The following is a 14,046-nucleotide window of genomic DNA, read 5'->3' on the forward strand; positions in this document are numbered from 1 at the left end:
TTTATAGTTTCAAATTTAACAATCACAATATGGTTTTAAACATCTCTTCGCTTAATATGTTTATGTTTAAACATATCCTTTTGTAAAAAGGCATTAGAAAACATAGGAAGTATACATAGACTAAAAGGAACCAAAGCTATTGCGTTTGAATATATTTCACATTTAGTTTAATAAAAGTGTAAATCGTATATCGAGAGACATGAAAAATTGTTCGGAACTGAATATTTAAATTATTAGTCAATTAAATCTAACATAAAATGATATAACAGCAATGTACTTTTCATTTTACCCTATATTAAGCTTACCTGTAAGTTTTATTTATTATTAATAAATATAATTATTAAGCCTTAATATAGAAAATTTAACATATATACATGTAGTTATGATCAATATCGAGTGGCACTAGTTTACAATAGTTTTTATTTACAGCTTCTAGTTAAACAAGCAGTACTATTTCAGACATGCTCTTACAAAGGTTCTGTCTGTACACAGCAGTATTGCATCAGTTGTTTAGTATTATCGTAACAAAATATCCTGTTTTCATAATCAGCTATTCTCTGTTGTAAACTTATGGGTATTTTTTTTTCTATTTAAATTTTCCTACAGCAATGTTTGATAGTGAATTAACCAGATGAACAACTTGTCCGTCGCTTAGCCCATCCCTCATTCATACCAAAATCCTGTCCACCGCCAGCAAGCCAGTCTGTCCTGTCGAGCAGCCAGCCAGTCAGACCCCAGTCAGTAAATTAACCGGTCAGCAATTAAGCAAGCCAGTCAGTTAGGCAGCTACTGAAATGTAGCCAGTCAGCCAGCTACTCAGTCAGTCTATTCATCAATTTGCCAGTCACCAAAAAGTAATTAATCAGCCACCCTGTACTTATTGCTTCATATTAAGCCTTTAGCAAGCCTATTTATTAAAGAAATATTGAAACTAAATACCTTTCAACAATTCCAATTTCAATTTACGTTTATTTTAGAAGGAATAGTATATATGTTTCCCATCCATTGCATTCCTATCCTTCTGGAAAGAAACTGCGAAAGAAACTCGACTTGTAAATTAGCATCGCTTCGTTACCATAGATACAAACCTGATAATACAAGGTATTCAAGAAAATATCAATTCTTTTTGTTTTACTTGACAATCGCATCGATAATGCCGCTCTCAAAAAGAAGGGTGCAATCGACAAAGATTCTTTTGTTGCTAAGACAGCAGCTGCAGTGCCTATTGTATTTTGATATCTAGGTTGAACACCACTAAATCAGGCTATTCTGTACCATTACTTGAAAACGTCCTTTCGACAGTTTCAAGAATATCAAATTTTCACGGTGCTAATTTTCATGCAAAAAGGTTACGCTTCATGAACTACAACCCACTAAATCTTATATTTCAATGTCTCTTTTTTCGCGATTTTTATAGATCTAGCATCCAGGTTTTGAAAGAATGCTTTAAAATTATACCAAATTGCAGTACAGTAAAAAGAAAACACGACGTTACTGAGAAATGGTTCGAGGAAATGAATAAAGTTCTCTCTTATATTTAGATTACTTGTGATAGACATGCTACATTTGATTTGGTAGTGATCAATCGTTGACATTTAATGTATAATTGAAAGGATTAACTTCTTTTATTTCCGATTTTTTTTTTTGGTTACCTTAAAAGTCAACGAAAATGAGTTTGCTAGCTTTATTGAATATGAATTGCGTGTTACAGTCTTGACGACAGTTTTTTTTTCAAAACCCATTAGTACAAATGGTTTTATCTAATCATGTAACAATTGTTAATGTGTGTTTTACAATTTATACCATTAGCTATTTCTGATACAAACCAATGAAGTCGCATCAAAAGCAAATAGCTTTGAAGGAAGTTCTTTTATATATATATATATATATATATATATATATATGTGATTTATGATTTTATTCTTGGAATCTGTTGACATCAGTTTTCCAAAATAGTCTAAATCGTTACAGATGACCAATAGCGATCAAAAGGTCTTATGTAATTTGTTTGCTATTTAACTGAGCACTTTTCAATATGGTTGCCATATCTAAAAAGGCCTAATTTGGCCCTTTTACTTTAAATGTATTCATTGTATAAACTGTTAACTCAAAGCTGGGAACTCAAATATTGGAAATTATGCTACAACATTTAACTTATTTGTTAATTGCCATTTCGTAATAAATACTATAGCCATTATATGCTGCCATTCATGATGCTCCCCTACACTTGCGTGGCCGTCTCGGTGTAAATCCTGGCCAATACAAGTTTCCATGCATGATGATGCCCTCTTTCCCTTTAGTAGCCATCCCGATATTCAAAACATCATGTGCTCCAAAGCAATAAACTGAGATCATTGGGCGTTACTTTGCAGCAACTGTGCTAAGTGGTGCAATAAATCTTCGATGACTATGTCAACAACAGATCGCAATCTCCTCACTAACATGCAACGTTTGAAGTATACCGAATTAATATAACAGGCACATATCGCTGAAATCAAGCAGGGTACCATGTTCTATAATCATGTGCCATAAATATCAGCTTTCAAAAACATCAAAAACAAGGTTCCTAACATGAAAAATGTAGATCAAGACATTATCCTTTGTACAGAATCACGCCTAAATGAAATAATTTTCACCCGAAGCAATACTAAGTTGAGGTATGTAAAACATCTTTTGGAAGGACGATAAGACCAATCAAAACGAACAAGAAGCTTGAACTCCTCTGCGTGAAACTTCGGCTCCATCACACCACCAAGTATGACAGCAGACTAATATACACATCTGCAGGTAGATGAACTGTGTAGGCTTCGACAAGAGCATCAGAGGTTTGAACTCAGTGAGATGGGCATATCACAACCCAAATATGAACTGGCCGTCCCTCGTAGTAAGCTCACATGATTATCCACTTAGCATGTCAGATATATACACAAGCATCCTGTTGAACATTAGTTCGCAACAGTAACATGAGGTATGGTATACAGATAATCGGCCTTTCCTTCACTAGAAAAAACCGAAGTTCTTCTTCGGGACAAAACTAGCTTTGAGGTAAACATTTGTGAACTACTTTCAGGGACAGCGTTTTCAGTACGGTGGACAAATATACCCCCACAATATTGTAATAAAAAGCCCGCTGTAGTTATACAAATTACCTCTGGGTGACAAAACAACAAGACGAATAACGTGTCAGACAGACAGACCTTCCGAAAAGGCTAAATGATCAGGCAGTGTATAGAACGTCAAACGATATAGGCAGACTAAATAATCACCATTACCGTATCTGGTTTTGGGAGACATTTGAGGAACTTTCATCTACATAAGATATCATTCAAGCACTAACTTTTGGAGGAATGATCATGAAAGAATCAAGTCAGTAGATATGCTCACTTTTATATACCATACCTTCTTGAACTAAGGTGAAGTCCCAAAGGTTTGATATATGGCCAAGATTGCTCCAGTGTTCAAGAAGAGCGACTTCCTGCATGACGTCAAGGCACCACAGACATACAACACTCTTGTTCATTTGCCTTTGAATAAGTGTCGTCAACTAAAATGGTTCAACACACAGTAGCCACATTTAGGCCTAAAAAAAATTCTTTGTTTCCGGTAACATGCTCAAAAAAATTAGGGTAGGTAGGTCGGAAAAACTTTTTTTTTTTTTGGATTTTTTTTTATTAAGGGAGACTTTTCGGAAATTATTTTTGTGTCAAAAAATGAATACAAATAGGGGGGTTATGCCTCTAGAGCATCAGTAACTTGATTTATAACATCACTGACCATGTTTAAAGCATAAAAAGTGCAGTTTTGCAACTTTTTGTTAAAAAGTTGAAAAAAATGTTCTCCAAGGCCATAAAAACATTTAGCGTCAGGCCAAAAATTTAGGGTAGGTCGGGATACCGGAAACAAACAATTTTTTTTTACGCCTTACCACAGGCTGACCCTGGTAGTGACACATACATGATACGTAGGCGGAAGTGGATACGTATTCAGAGCAGCAGGCGGCTAAAACAGAGTGTTGATGTTCATCAACATAATTCACAACCTTGTTAAAATTCGAATGCACTAGTCATTAATTCTGGTAGACACGTGGCTCACTAGTCTAGCAAACAATATCTGACAAAGCAGCACCAGGGTAGATGTGAACAATGTTTTTAATTATTCGGGCAATTGTCATGACGTGGAACTCTATCCTATCACCCTAACATCACATTTAGTGTCTGACCTCTTCTAAAGAATCTAGACACTAAGGTGTTTTGATCAGTTTCAAAGATGGTTAATCAGATTTTAGTTGGCTAACAGAGTTGTTCGAGTATTTAATCTTTAACAACTTTAGCACTTGGTTGTTTATACTCAGTTCTACATATACATATTAGATTACCACTGTAGGTATTTTAAATTTGATTTGGCGTAATTTGAATAGCAGTATTTTAAAATAAAAATATTTTGCTCAAGGAATGACAGGATTAAAATAATTGTTGTATCATGCCATGAATATACTACCACATTAGATTTCATACAGTTTACCGGGTTGTAGTGATGAATATAGCCAGTCTATCCCTCTGATCCGTGACATTCTGTGCAAAGCATGATTACAAATTATCTAGATACATGTACACACTGCTGACTAGTGTACAAAATAAACCAACTACAGTTAATGCGGTCCACTGGCACCAGATCAGAAAGAAAATGCCTCCGAACGTGTTATACCCTACCCCTAGGTATTCTATAAGAACCATGGTCGTGAACGGGAAATTATACTAACCCGTTTCAATCGTACATTTCTCAACTTAAACGCGCAGTTCGGTGAATGGGTATGTAGCATATTGAACAAGCGATAATTTATCTTCCATCGTGCACCAGTCACATTGTCTCAATATTCCATATTGCTGAGATTATCAACATATTTTATGCTTTCGTCAACGTTACAGAAAAAACTTGCTTGACCTTCCCTAATGAACATCCGGTCTAGAGGTCACGACAGTGTGCACATGTTTGGCGAAACGTAAACAAACAAAAACAGAATTTAAAAAAATCACAATTTTACACTAAAACTCGAAATGATGAATGAAATTCATCTTGTATACGATATTTAATTTGAAATCGTACATTGGTCTGCATCTGTTCTGTTTATTTTATTCATTTTGCACATTAATGCTGCATTTTCACATTTTAGCGAACACGTGTAGTAAAGTGACGATTGACATACATTTTCACAACAGCCAATCAGAATGGTTTTTTAATCTAGAACGGAACTTCACCAGGGAAGTTCAAGCAAGTTTTTTGTGTTACGTTGAAATTACTATAAACTACGCGTTGTTTTTCTAAGATAAGATGTATTAAAGAAATGCGACCGGTACTCAATAGAAGATAAATTACCACTTGTTTGATATCCATAGTACACATTTACCGCACTGCGTGTTTTAGGTATGAAATGCGCGATTGAAACGGGTTAGTATATTTTCCCGTTCATGACCATGGTTCTTATAGAATACCTAGGGGTAGGGTATAACACGTTCGGAGGCATTTTCTTTCTGATCTGGTGCCAGTGATGCGGTCTCAATCAAATTGAGTCTGCAATATTCACTATTAAACTTGTCATCAGTGCTTCCGAGGGATCCACTTTTCAGATTTTGTTAATATATTATGTTATTATTAAGTTAATAAGTATATATCTGTTTCAAGAATTTTACAAAAGTAGTTGACAATTTTAAGTTTTATTTATCAAAAACATCCTTGCATCTTTTAACGATGTTTCAGCAAATAACTTCTTATTTACACTACAGTATGTTCTTTGATTTTTATTCCTCGAAGGTGGGCATATTAAATTCGCTTTGTCTGTCCGTCCGTCCGACTGTAATTAGCTCACCTGAGCAATGCTCAGGTGAGTTTTTCTGATCGCTCAATGTCCGGCGTCCGTCGTCCGTCGTCTGTCGTCTGGCGTCTGGCGTCTGTCGTCTGTCGTCTGTCGTCCGTCGTCTGTCAACATTTAGCTTGTGTATGCGATAGAGGCTGTATTTTTCAATTAATCTTCATGAATATTGGTCAGAATGATAACCTTGATGAAATCTAGGCCGAGTTCGAAAATGGGTCATCTTGGGTCAAAAACTAGGTCACTAGGTCAAATCAAAGAAAAACCTTGTGTATGCGATAGAGGCTGTCTTTTTCATTTAATCTTCATGAATATTGGTCAGAACGATAACGTTGATGAAATCTAGGCCGAGTATGAAAATGGGTCATCTCGGGTCAAAAACTAGGTCACTAGGTCAAATCAAAGAAAAACCTTGTGTATGCGATAGAGGCGGTATTTTTCAATTAATCTTCATGAATATTGGTCAGAATGATAATCTTGATGAAATCTAAGCTGAGTTCGAAAATGGGTCATCTCGGGTTAAAAACTAGGTCACTGGGTCAAATCAAAGAAAAACCTTGTGTATGCGATAGAGGCTGTATTTTTCAATTCTTCTTCATGAATATTGGTCAGAATGATAACCTTGATGAAATCTAGGCCGAGTTCAAAAATGGGTCATCTGGGGTCAAAAACTAGGTCACTAGGTCAAATCAAAGAAAAACCTTGTGTATGCGATAGAGGCTGTATTTTTCAATTGATCTTCATGAATTTTGGTCAGAATGATTGCCTTGATGAAATCTAGGCCAAGTTCGAAAATGGGTCATCTGGGGTCAAAAACTAGGTCACTAGGTCAAATCAAAGAAAAACCTTGTGTATGCGATAGAGGCGGTATTTTTCAATTTATCTTCATGAATTTTGGTCAGAATGATTACCTTGATGAAATCTAGGCCGAGTTCGAAAATGGGTCATCTGGGTTCAAAACTAGGTCACTAGGTAATATCGCGTAAAAACCTTGTGTATGCAATAGAGGCTGTATTTTTCAATTGATCTTCATGAATTTTGGTCAGAATGATACCCTTGATGAAATTTAGACCAAGTTCGAAAATGGGTCATCTGGGGTCAAAAACTAGGTCACTTGGTCAAATCAAAGAGAAACCTTGTGTATACATATAGAGGCGGTATTTTTCAACTGATCTTCATTAAATTTAGCCAGAATGATTACCTTGATAAAATCTAGTCTGAGTTCGAAAATGGGTCATCTGGGGTCAAAAACTAGGTCACTAGGTCAAATCGAAGAAAAACATTGTGTATGCAATAGAGGATGTATTTTTCAATTGATCTTCATGAAATTTGGTCAGAGTGATTGCATTGATGAAATCTAGGTCGATTTTGAATATGGGTTATCTGAGGTCAAAAACTAGGTCACTAGGTCAAATTAAAGAAAAATCTTGTGTATGCGATAGAGACTGTTTTTTTCAATTGATTTTTATGAAATTTGGTCAGGTTGATTGCCTTAATGAAATCTAGGTTGAATTTGAATATGGGTCATCTGAGGTCAAAAACTAGGTCACTTGGTCAAATCAAAGAAAAAACTTATGTATGTGATAGAGGCTGTATTTTTCAGTTGATCTTCATGAATTTTGGTCAGAATGATTGCCTTGATAAAATCTAGGTCGAGTTTGAACATGGGTCATCTAGGGTCAAAAACTAGGTCATATCTAAGAAAATGCTTGTTTTATCGCAAGAGACCAATTTTTTGGTCCAATCTTAATGAAAATTGGTCAGAATATTTGTTTCCATGAAATCACTAGGTCAAACATGTTTTACACTGTTATGGTGTGTTTCTTAGGTGAGCGACCTAGGGCCATCTTGGCCCTCTTGTTTTGTAAATTCTTGTCCGGGCTGTAACTCTGCCATCCATGAAGGAAGTTTGAAATAGTTTGGCATTTACATTAACCTTAATGAGACGACGTTTCGTGTGTAATACTCAGACCCCAAGCTTCAATGTCAAGGTCACACTTAGAAGTCAAACGTTAATAAGGTTTGTTTCATGTCCGGTTCGTAACTTTGCCATTCATCAAGAGGTTTTGAAATTACTTAGCATAAATGTTTATCTTTATGAGACGACGTGTCATGGGCAAGACTCAGACCCCTAGCTCCAAGGTCAAGGTCAGACTTGAGTTTAAATGTTAACAGGATCTGTTTTTGTATCCGGTCCATATTTCTGCCATCGATGAAGGGATTTTGAAATACCATAGCATAAATGATAACCATAATCAGACAATGTGTCATGCACAAGACCCAGATCCCTTGCTCCAAGGGCAAGGTCATACTTAGAAGTCATAGGTTAATAGGATCTTTTTCGTGTCCGGTATATAAGTCTGTTATCCATGAAGGGATTTTGAAACAACTTGGTATAAATGTTTACCATAATGAGGCAATGTGTTACGCTCAAGAACCAGACCCCTAGCTCCAAGATCAAGTTTACACTTAGAAGTCAAGTCAAAGTTTAATAGGGTTTGTTTCAGTCCGGTTCGTTACTATGTCATTCATCAAAGAACTGGCATAAATATTCCCCATAACGAGAAAACGTGTCATGCATAACTAATAGACCACTAGCTTTAAGGTCAAGGTCACATTTAGAGGTTGACAGTTTACATGGTGTGTTTCTTGTCCGTTCCATAACTCTTCCATCGATTAGGAGATTTTAGAATTACATGGCATAAACGTTCCCTATATTAAAATCACGTATCAGACACAAGCCCAAGACCAATAGCTTCAAGGTCAAAGTCACACTTAGACTTAACAACATTGTATCTTTCTTGTGCGGTCAATAACTCTGCCATTCATCAGAAATTATTTGTCACAATTCTTCCCTATGATGAGCTGGTGTGTCATGCTCAAAACCCAGACCCTAGCTCCAAGGTCAAGATTACCTTCGGAGAACTTTTTAATCTGGTCGCAAAATAAGTCATACCTAATAGACTATGCTGGTATATTTTGCACAGACAACTGTAGCATTTTTGGTCACACTCCGTGGCTTCGGGAGCGTTAGTCACTAATAGCGCCAGCTCTTATTTGAGCTTTAATTTTAAATACTTAGTACATTTTGAGACTTGTATATACTTGTATATTCCCTATAAAATGTCAAGGTCAATAGTGGCTAGTGTTAAGTTACCTTTAAGACACACCACAAAATAACTGTAATCTTTTGTATTTCCATGATGGTAATCATACATTTTTTATATAAAGAAATGAGAAACAGCAAGTATCTAGTTACAATTTGACAGTTACAGATATAGGGCTAAGACAATGTATTTATATAATATTTAATTAATGTAGTAGTATGCACGATTATTTGCACCAAGTGGACCACTAGGTATTGGTGGGTTTTTAACACTTTTAATTTCTTGAACACCGATGGATAAAAATAAATGTTATAGCCAATAATTAACGGTTAATGCGAACACAATAATGTTACACACCGATAGCCACACGAGAACTGCATGCAAATATAGACTTGCCACAGTTTGCTACTGCGAATATACAAAGTGGTAATATTGGACTTGGAATTCACGGCATGTTATAATTTTCAAACATTTGCATTGACAGGTATATCTTTTGCCGAAATTCATTAAAACGCAAGTTTGTAAAATAATCATGTTCCCTTCCTTTCCCTATCTTGGTCATGCAACAACCAAGTTAAAGACCCACCCCAACCTATTGATCTACTTATTGCTCCCACATGAACTTCGTGCAAACCAATCTGATAATACTGGTATAGTACAGATATTCTAGATGACAAGTGGACAATTTAGGCCCTCCCTGAATTAATGTGTTTTCATAACTTCATCCGCAGATTTATTCAATCATTTTCTTTTCAGTATTGCTTTAAAACAGAATAATAACTGTCTTACATGGTAGAAAAAGTATGCTCTAAACTCATCTTAATTTTTCAACAAAATTAAAGTTCATACTACTAAATTAATTAAATGGTATGTTTAGACGTTAAACACATTGTCTTGGCCTTATATATGTCAATTTGTAACGAGATACTTATTTCTCATTTTTTTAGGCAAACCATGTATAACTGCCATCATAGAAATACAAAAGAATACAGTTATTTTGTGGGTGGCTTATTATCGAACTTTTCATTATGATACATCCGAAAACGGTTTAAAAACCGGCGTATTTTCGAGTACCAAGATACTGTAGATACGGATGTCATATTTTTTTGCTTTTTAGTAAAAAAATCGACGTCGGTAAATACTTGTACTTCTGACATACCTGTTTTGTTACAATTTCTTAATGAAAATAATCCGATGCTCACAGTTAATTACCCATTAAAAAGTTTTTCTCTGGCCTAACAAACAAATACACTTAAGATTTATTCGCCCAACGGGAATGAATGATTTACACGATACATAATAAATTTAACCAGGTGTACTAAGCGTTTTATAGGCTTTCTTATAAGTATATGTACACTGGTGTTACTAGGTGATCGTCTGCTGACTCGGTCCTAAGCGACGACGAAGTTCCCATCCGCAGTAACAGTGAGTCTGATGAAGATTCGATTCAGACTACAATATTCCACTGTCATCTCTCAAAGACCGGTTACGTTATAATAAGTAGAAATGACGTGGAAAGAAGCGTTTTAAACAGGAATTTTATTGCTTTGTCCAAGGTCATTTATACTATTTCTGCTATAAAAAAGTGGACGGCGGCTAATTTATGAGCCCCTTTTGTCGGTAGTGAAATGGTGACTTATTTTCGAAACCGTCTTATTTTCGGGATTTCAGTATATTTAAATACTTTTTCATAAAGTGATATTTTCAGAAATTTTCATAAAAAAATGATAAAACAAATATTTGTAATAAGGATAAAACTTAATGTAACAGGTACTTTTTTCCTTTAATAAATCTGTAACGAAAACTGAAAAATGACATGAAATATTTAATGTGATTGACCACCTTTAATCATTTTATTGTAAACAAAATTATAAAAACAGGTTTTCAATCTTTACATCAAGCCATCATATTCTATTTAAAAAGGACCATGTTCTGTTATATCCAGTCATGCTATTCAGAATACATATACATCAAGCACTCTTGATACTTCACGGCCATATATCATCCCTGATTCAATTCATTCGTTTGACCTTGATCCTACAATACAAAACAATACAAAATGTACAAGAAACCAACACCTTTTCCTACTGCGCCGCTGTGGATCTTTTTTAAAGTATGCAGTTTAATCAAATTATTAAGAAAACTCGTTCTTCTATTTTTAGTAACATTGACCTTGGCCTTGGCCCTAGTGACTTCAAAATATATTCCCAACATTTCTCTTTGATAAAATCTATCTACACTACAAGTTTGCTGACAACAGGTGTACTCAAAGCGGTAACCATTTTTCTATTTTTAGTAGGGGTGACCCCGAATACACTCCAAACCAATTTCAACTTAAAAAGCTTGATACACACCACACTGAATTATAAACTGAACAACCTTCTTGGTGTAGTGGAAAATTTTTAGTGACAATGCCTACGTATGCAACAAATGACCTTATAGACGACAATATGACCAGGCGCTCACCTGAGTACACACATCATAAAGTGTTTTACCTAGTTTTGGCTTGACCAATTTCATTAAGTCGGTCAGCGTTTGGCGCGTTGGCGTTTGCCGCCAAACGCCAACCGCCAGACGACAATTACGCGCCAGACGACAATTCTATTTGTCGTTTTGCCTCATTTGTCTCTTGGTGTGCGTCTTGCGCCCCCCCCCGCAAGCCCAACACCAAGACGACAATGAACGCCCAAACGACAATAGGATTTGTCGTTTGGCGCGTCATTGTCGTCTGGGTGTGGCGTGTGGCGCCCCCGCCAACGCGCCACCGCAAGACGACAAATAACGCGCCAAAACGAAAATATGAATTTTTCGTCTTGCGCATATTATGTCTCCTGGGTTTGGCGTCTGGCGCCCTGCAACGCCGACGCCCAAACACAAATGACGCGCCAAAATAAAAATGGATTTTTCTCTTGGCGCGTATAATTGTGTCCTGCGTTGGCGTCTTGGCGCCCTGCAAACGCGCCAAGACCCAGACGCCAGACACAATTCCATTTAGCGTGTTGGCGCCCCGCCAAACACAAATGCTGTTTCGTCTTGGCGCTATAATTGTCGTCCTGCGTCCTGGCTTTTCTGGCGCCTGCAAACGCGCCAACACGCCAGAACGAGATGGCAGAAATCAGCCACCATACACTGAAGTTATAAACTGAAACAATCTTCTTGGTGATCAGTGAAAAAAATATATTTTAGTGACTATGACCTTGACCGTATGGCATACAAATGACACTTATAAACAAGAGGGCTAAGATGACCCAAGGTCGCTCACCTGAGTAACACATCATAACAGTGTTTTACCTAGTGATTTCATGGAGACAAATATTCTGACCAATTTTCATTAAGATTGGACAAAAAGAAACGTGGTCTCTTGAGTGTAAACAAGAATTTAATTTGATTTGATCTAGTGACCTACTTTTTGACCTCACATGACCCAGATTCAGATTTTTCCATTTCATGAAAACAAACATTCTGACAAAGTTTCCGGGAAGACTGGAGCAAAAATATGTAGCCTCCAGAGTGTATACAAGCTTTTCCTTTGATTTGGCCTAGTGACCTAGTTTTTGACCCCACGTGACTCAGATTTGAAATCGTCCAAGAGTTCATGATAACAAACATTTTGACCAAGTTTTATGAAGACAGAATAAAAAATGTGCTCCCTAGTGTGTAAAAAAGCTTGTTCTTTGATTTGACCCGGCGTCATAGTTTTTGACGCAAATGACCCAGATAAAAATCTCTCCGAGATTTCATGCAGACAAATATTCTGACCAAGTTTCATGCACATTGCATACACAAGGTTTCTCCTTGATTTTAAGAGATGACCTAGTTTTTGACCCAGATAATCCAGATTCGAACCTGGGCTAAAAATCATCAAGATCATCATTTTGACCAAGTTTCGTAAAGATAGGGTCATAAACGTGGCCTCTGGAATGCAAACAAGCTTTTCCTTTGATCTGACCGGATGACCTAGTTTTTGACCCCACATAACCCAGATTCAAAGTTGACCTAGAGGTCATCAAGACAAACATTCTGACCAATTCTCATGAGTTTCAAACTTGAACTGTGGGCTCTAGAGTGTTAAAAAGATTTTCCTTTGATCTGACCTAGTGACCTAGTTTTTGACCCCACATGATCCTTTTTCAAATTTGGCCTTGTGATCATTAATGAAATTCTGACCAAGTTTCATAAAGATTGAGTCACAAATGTGCCTTGAGAATGCTCAAAAGCTTTTCCTTTGATTTGACCGGGTGACCTAGTTTTTGACTAAAATGCCAATAAGTAAATTATAACCGACTTATAGTTAAAACGCCCCTTTTCATCAATCAACCACATCTGAGACTGTCTCAAGTAAACTAAACCACTTAGGGAACCCTTTTTGAAACTATCTTAAAATCAACAGAAAGATATTTTTAATTGGCACATTTGTACATTGTGACTTTTTACAACATCTTATTCAAAAATCTGATTCTGTTTTATTTTGTAAAGGTGACTTTGAGAAAAAAGATTAAGCCCGTCAAGAGAAAATTTGAATTTGAATTTCCCTGGGAGGTGTGGCCAACACTGTTTGTACACAAAATCATGCTGAAGTTATTATAAATACTTAGCAGACGACTCACTTATCAACTTGTTTGTAGAACGCAATATTACAATCTTATTCAATGAAAGAAAATATAATATTCAGGTTTAACTCATAATAATATAATTTAAGCAGAACTTAATTAAAAAATAAAACAAGATAAAGTAATGCTTTGCTCAGCTATCAACTCTGGTTTATTTTTAGACCAGTAGAGGCTATTGCCAAGTTGTCGTTGTTCCGCCTCCCTGAATGTGGGAGATCCACAGAATACTCATTAATTTTGTACCACTTCATGGAAATTTTTTTTCAGTTTTGAAATGATGGTTACTTTTTTGAAGATCCTGCGCGTGTCTTTGGAATATATATAGGGGATGGGGCAATAGGCTAGTGAGAGAAGGATCACTCAAGTTAACTAACTTAAACAAATGTAACATTCTTACGTAAACTGAGTGCTACTCCAGGCATGATTAAGAGTCTTTATCATGTAATGAATAGCTTTGTCAACA

General features: G+C 36.2%; 1 protein-coding gene across 5 annotated transcripts in view; it reads right to left on the reverse strand.

The window, feature by feature from the left end:
* The window catches only part of LOC123531533 (galactosylceramide sulfotransferase-like), a 45,068-nt gene that overhangs the window by 8,528 nt on the left and 22,494 nt on the right, over positions 1-14,046 (reverse strand). For 2 of the 5 annotated variants that reach the window (XM_053517435.1, XM_053517434.1), the window contains exon 2: positions 10,966-11,010. The exons of the other annotated variants lie outside the window; for them this stretch is intronic. The gene's annotated coding sequence lies outside the window, so the exon portion shown is untranslated. The remainder of the gene's footprint in view (positions 1-10,965; positions 11,011-14,046) is intronic. 5 annotated transcript variants of the gene reach the window in all.

The sequence above is a fragment of the Mercenaria mercenaria genome, chromosome 11 (assembly GCF_021730395.1).
Source record: "Mercenaria mercenaria strain notata chromosome 11, MADL_Memer_1, whole genome shotgun sequence".
NCBI lineage: Eukaryota > Metazoa > Mollusca > Bivalvia > Venerida > Veneridae > Mercenaria > Mercenaria mercenaria.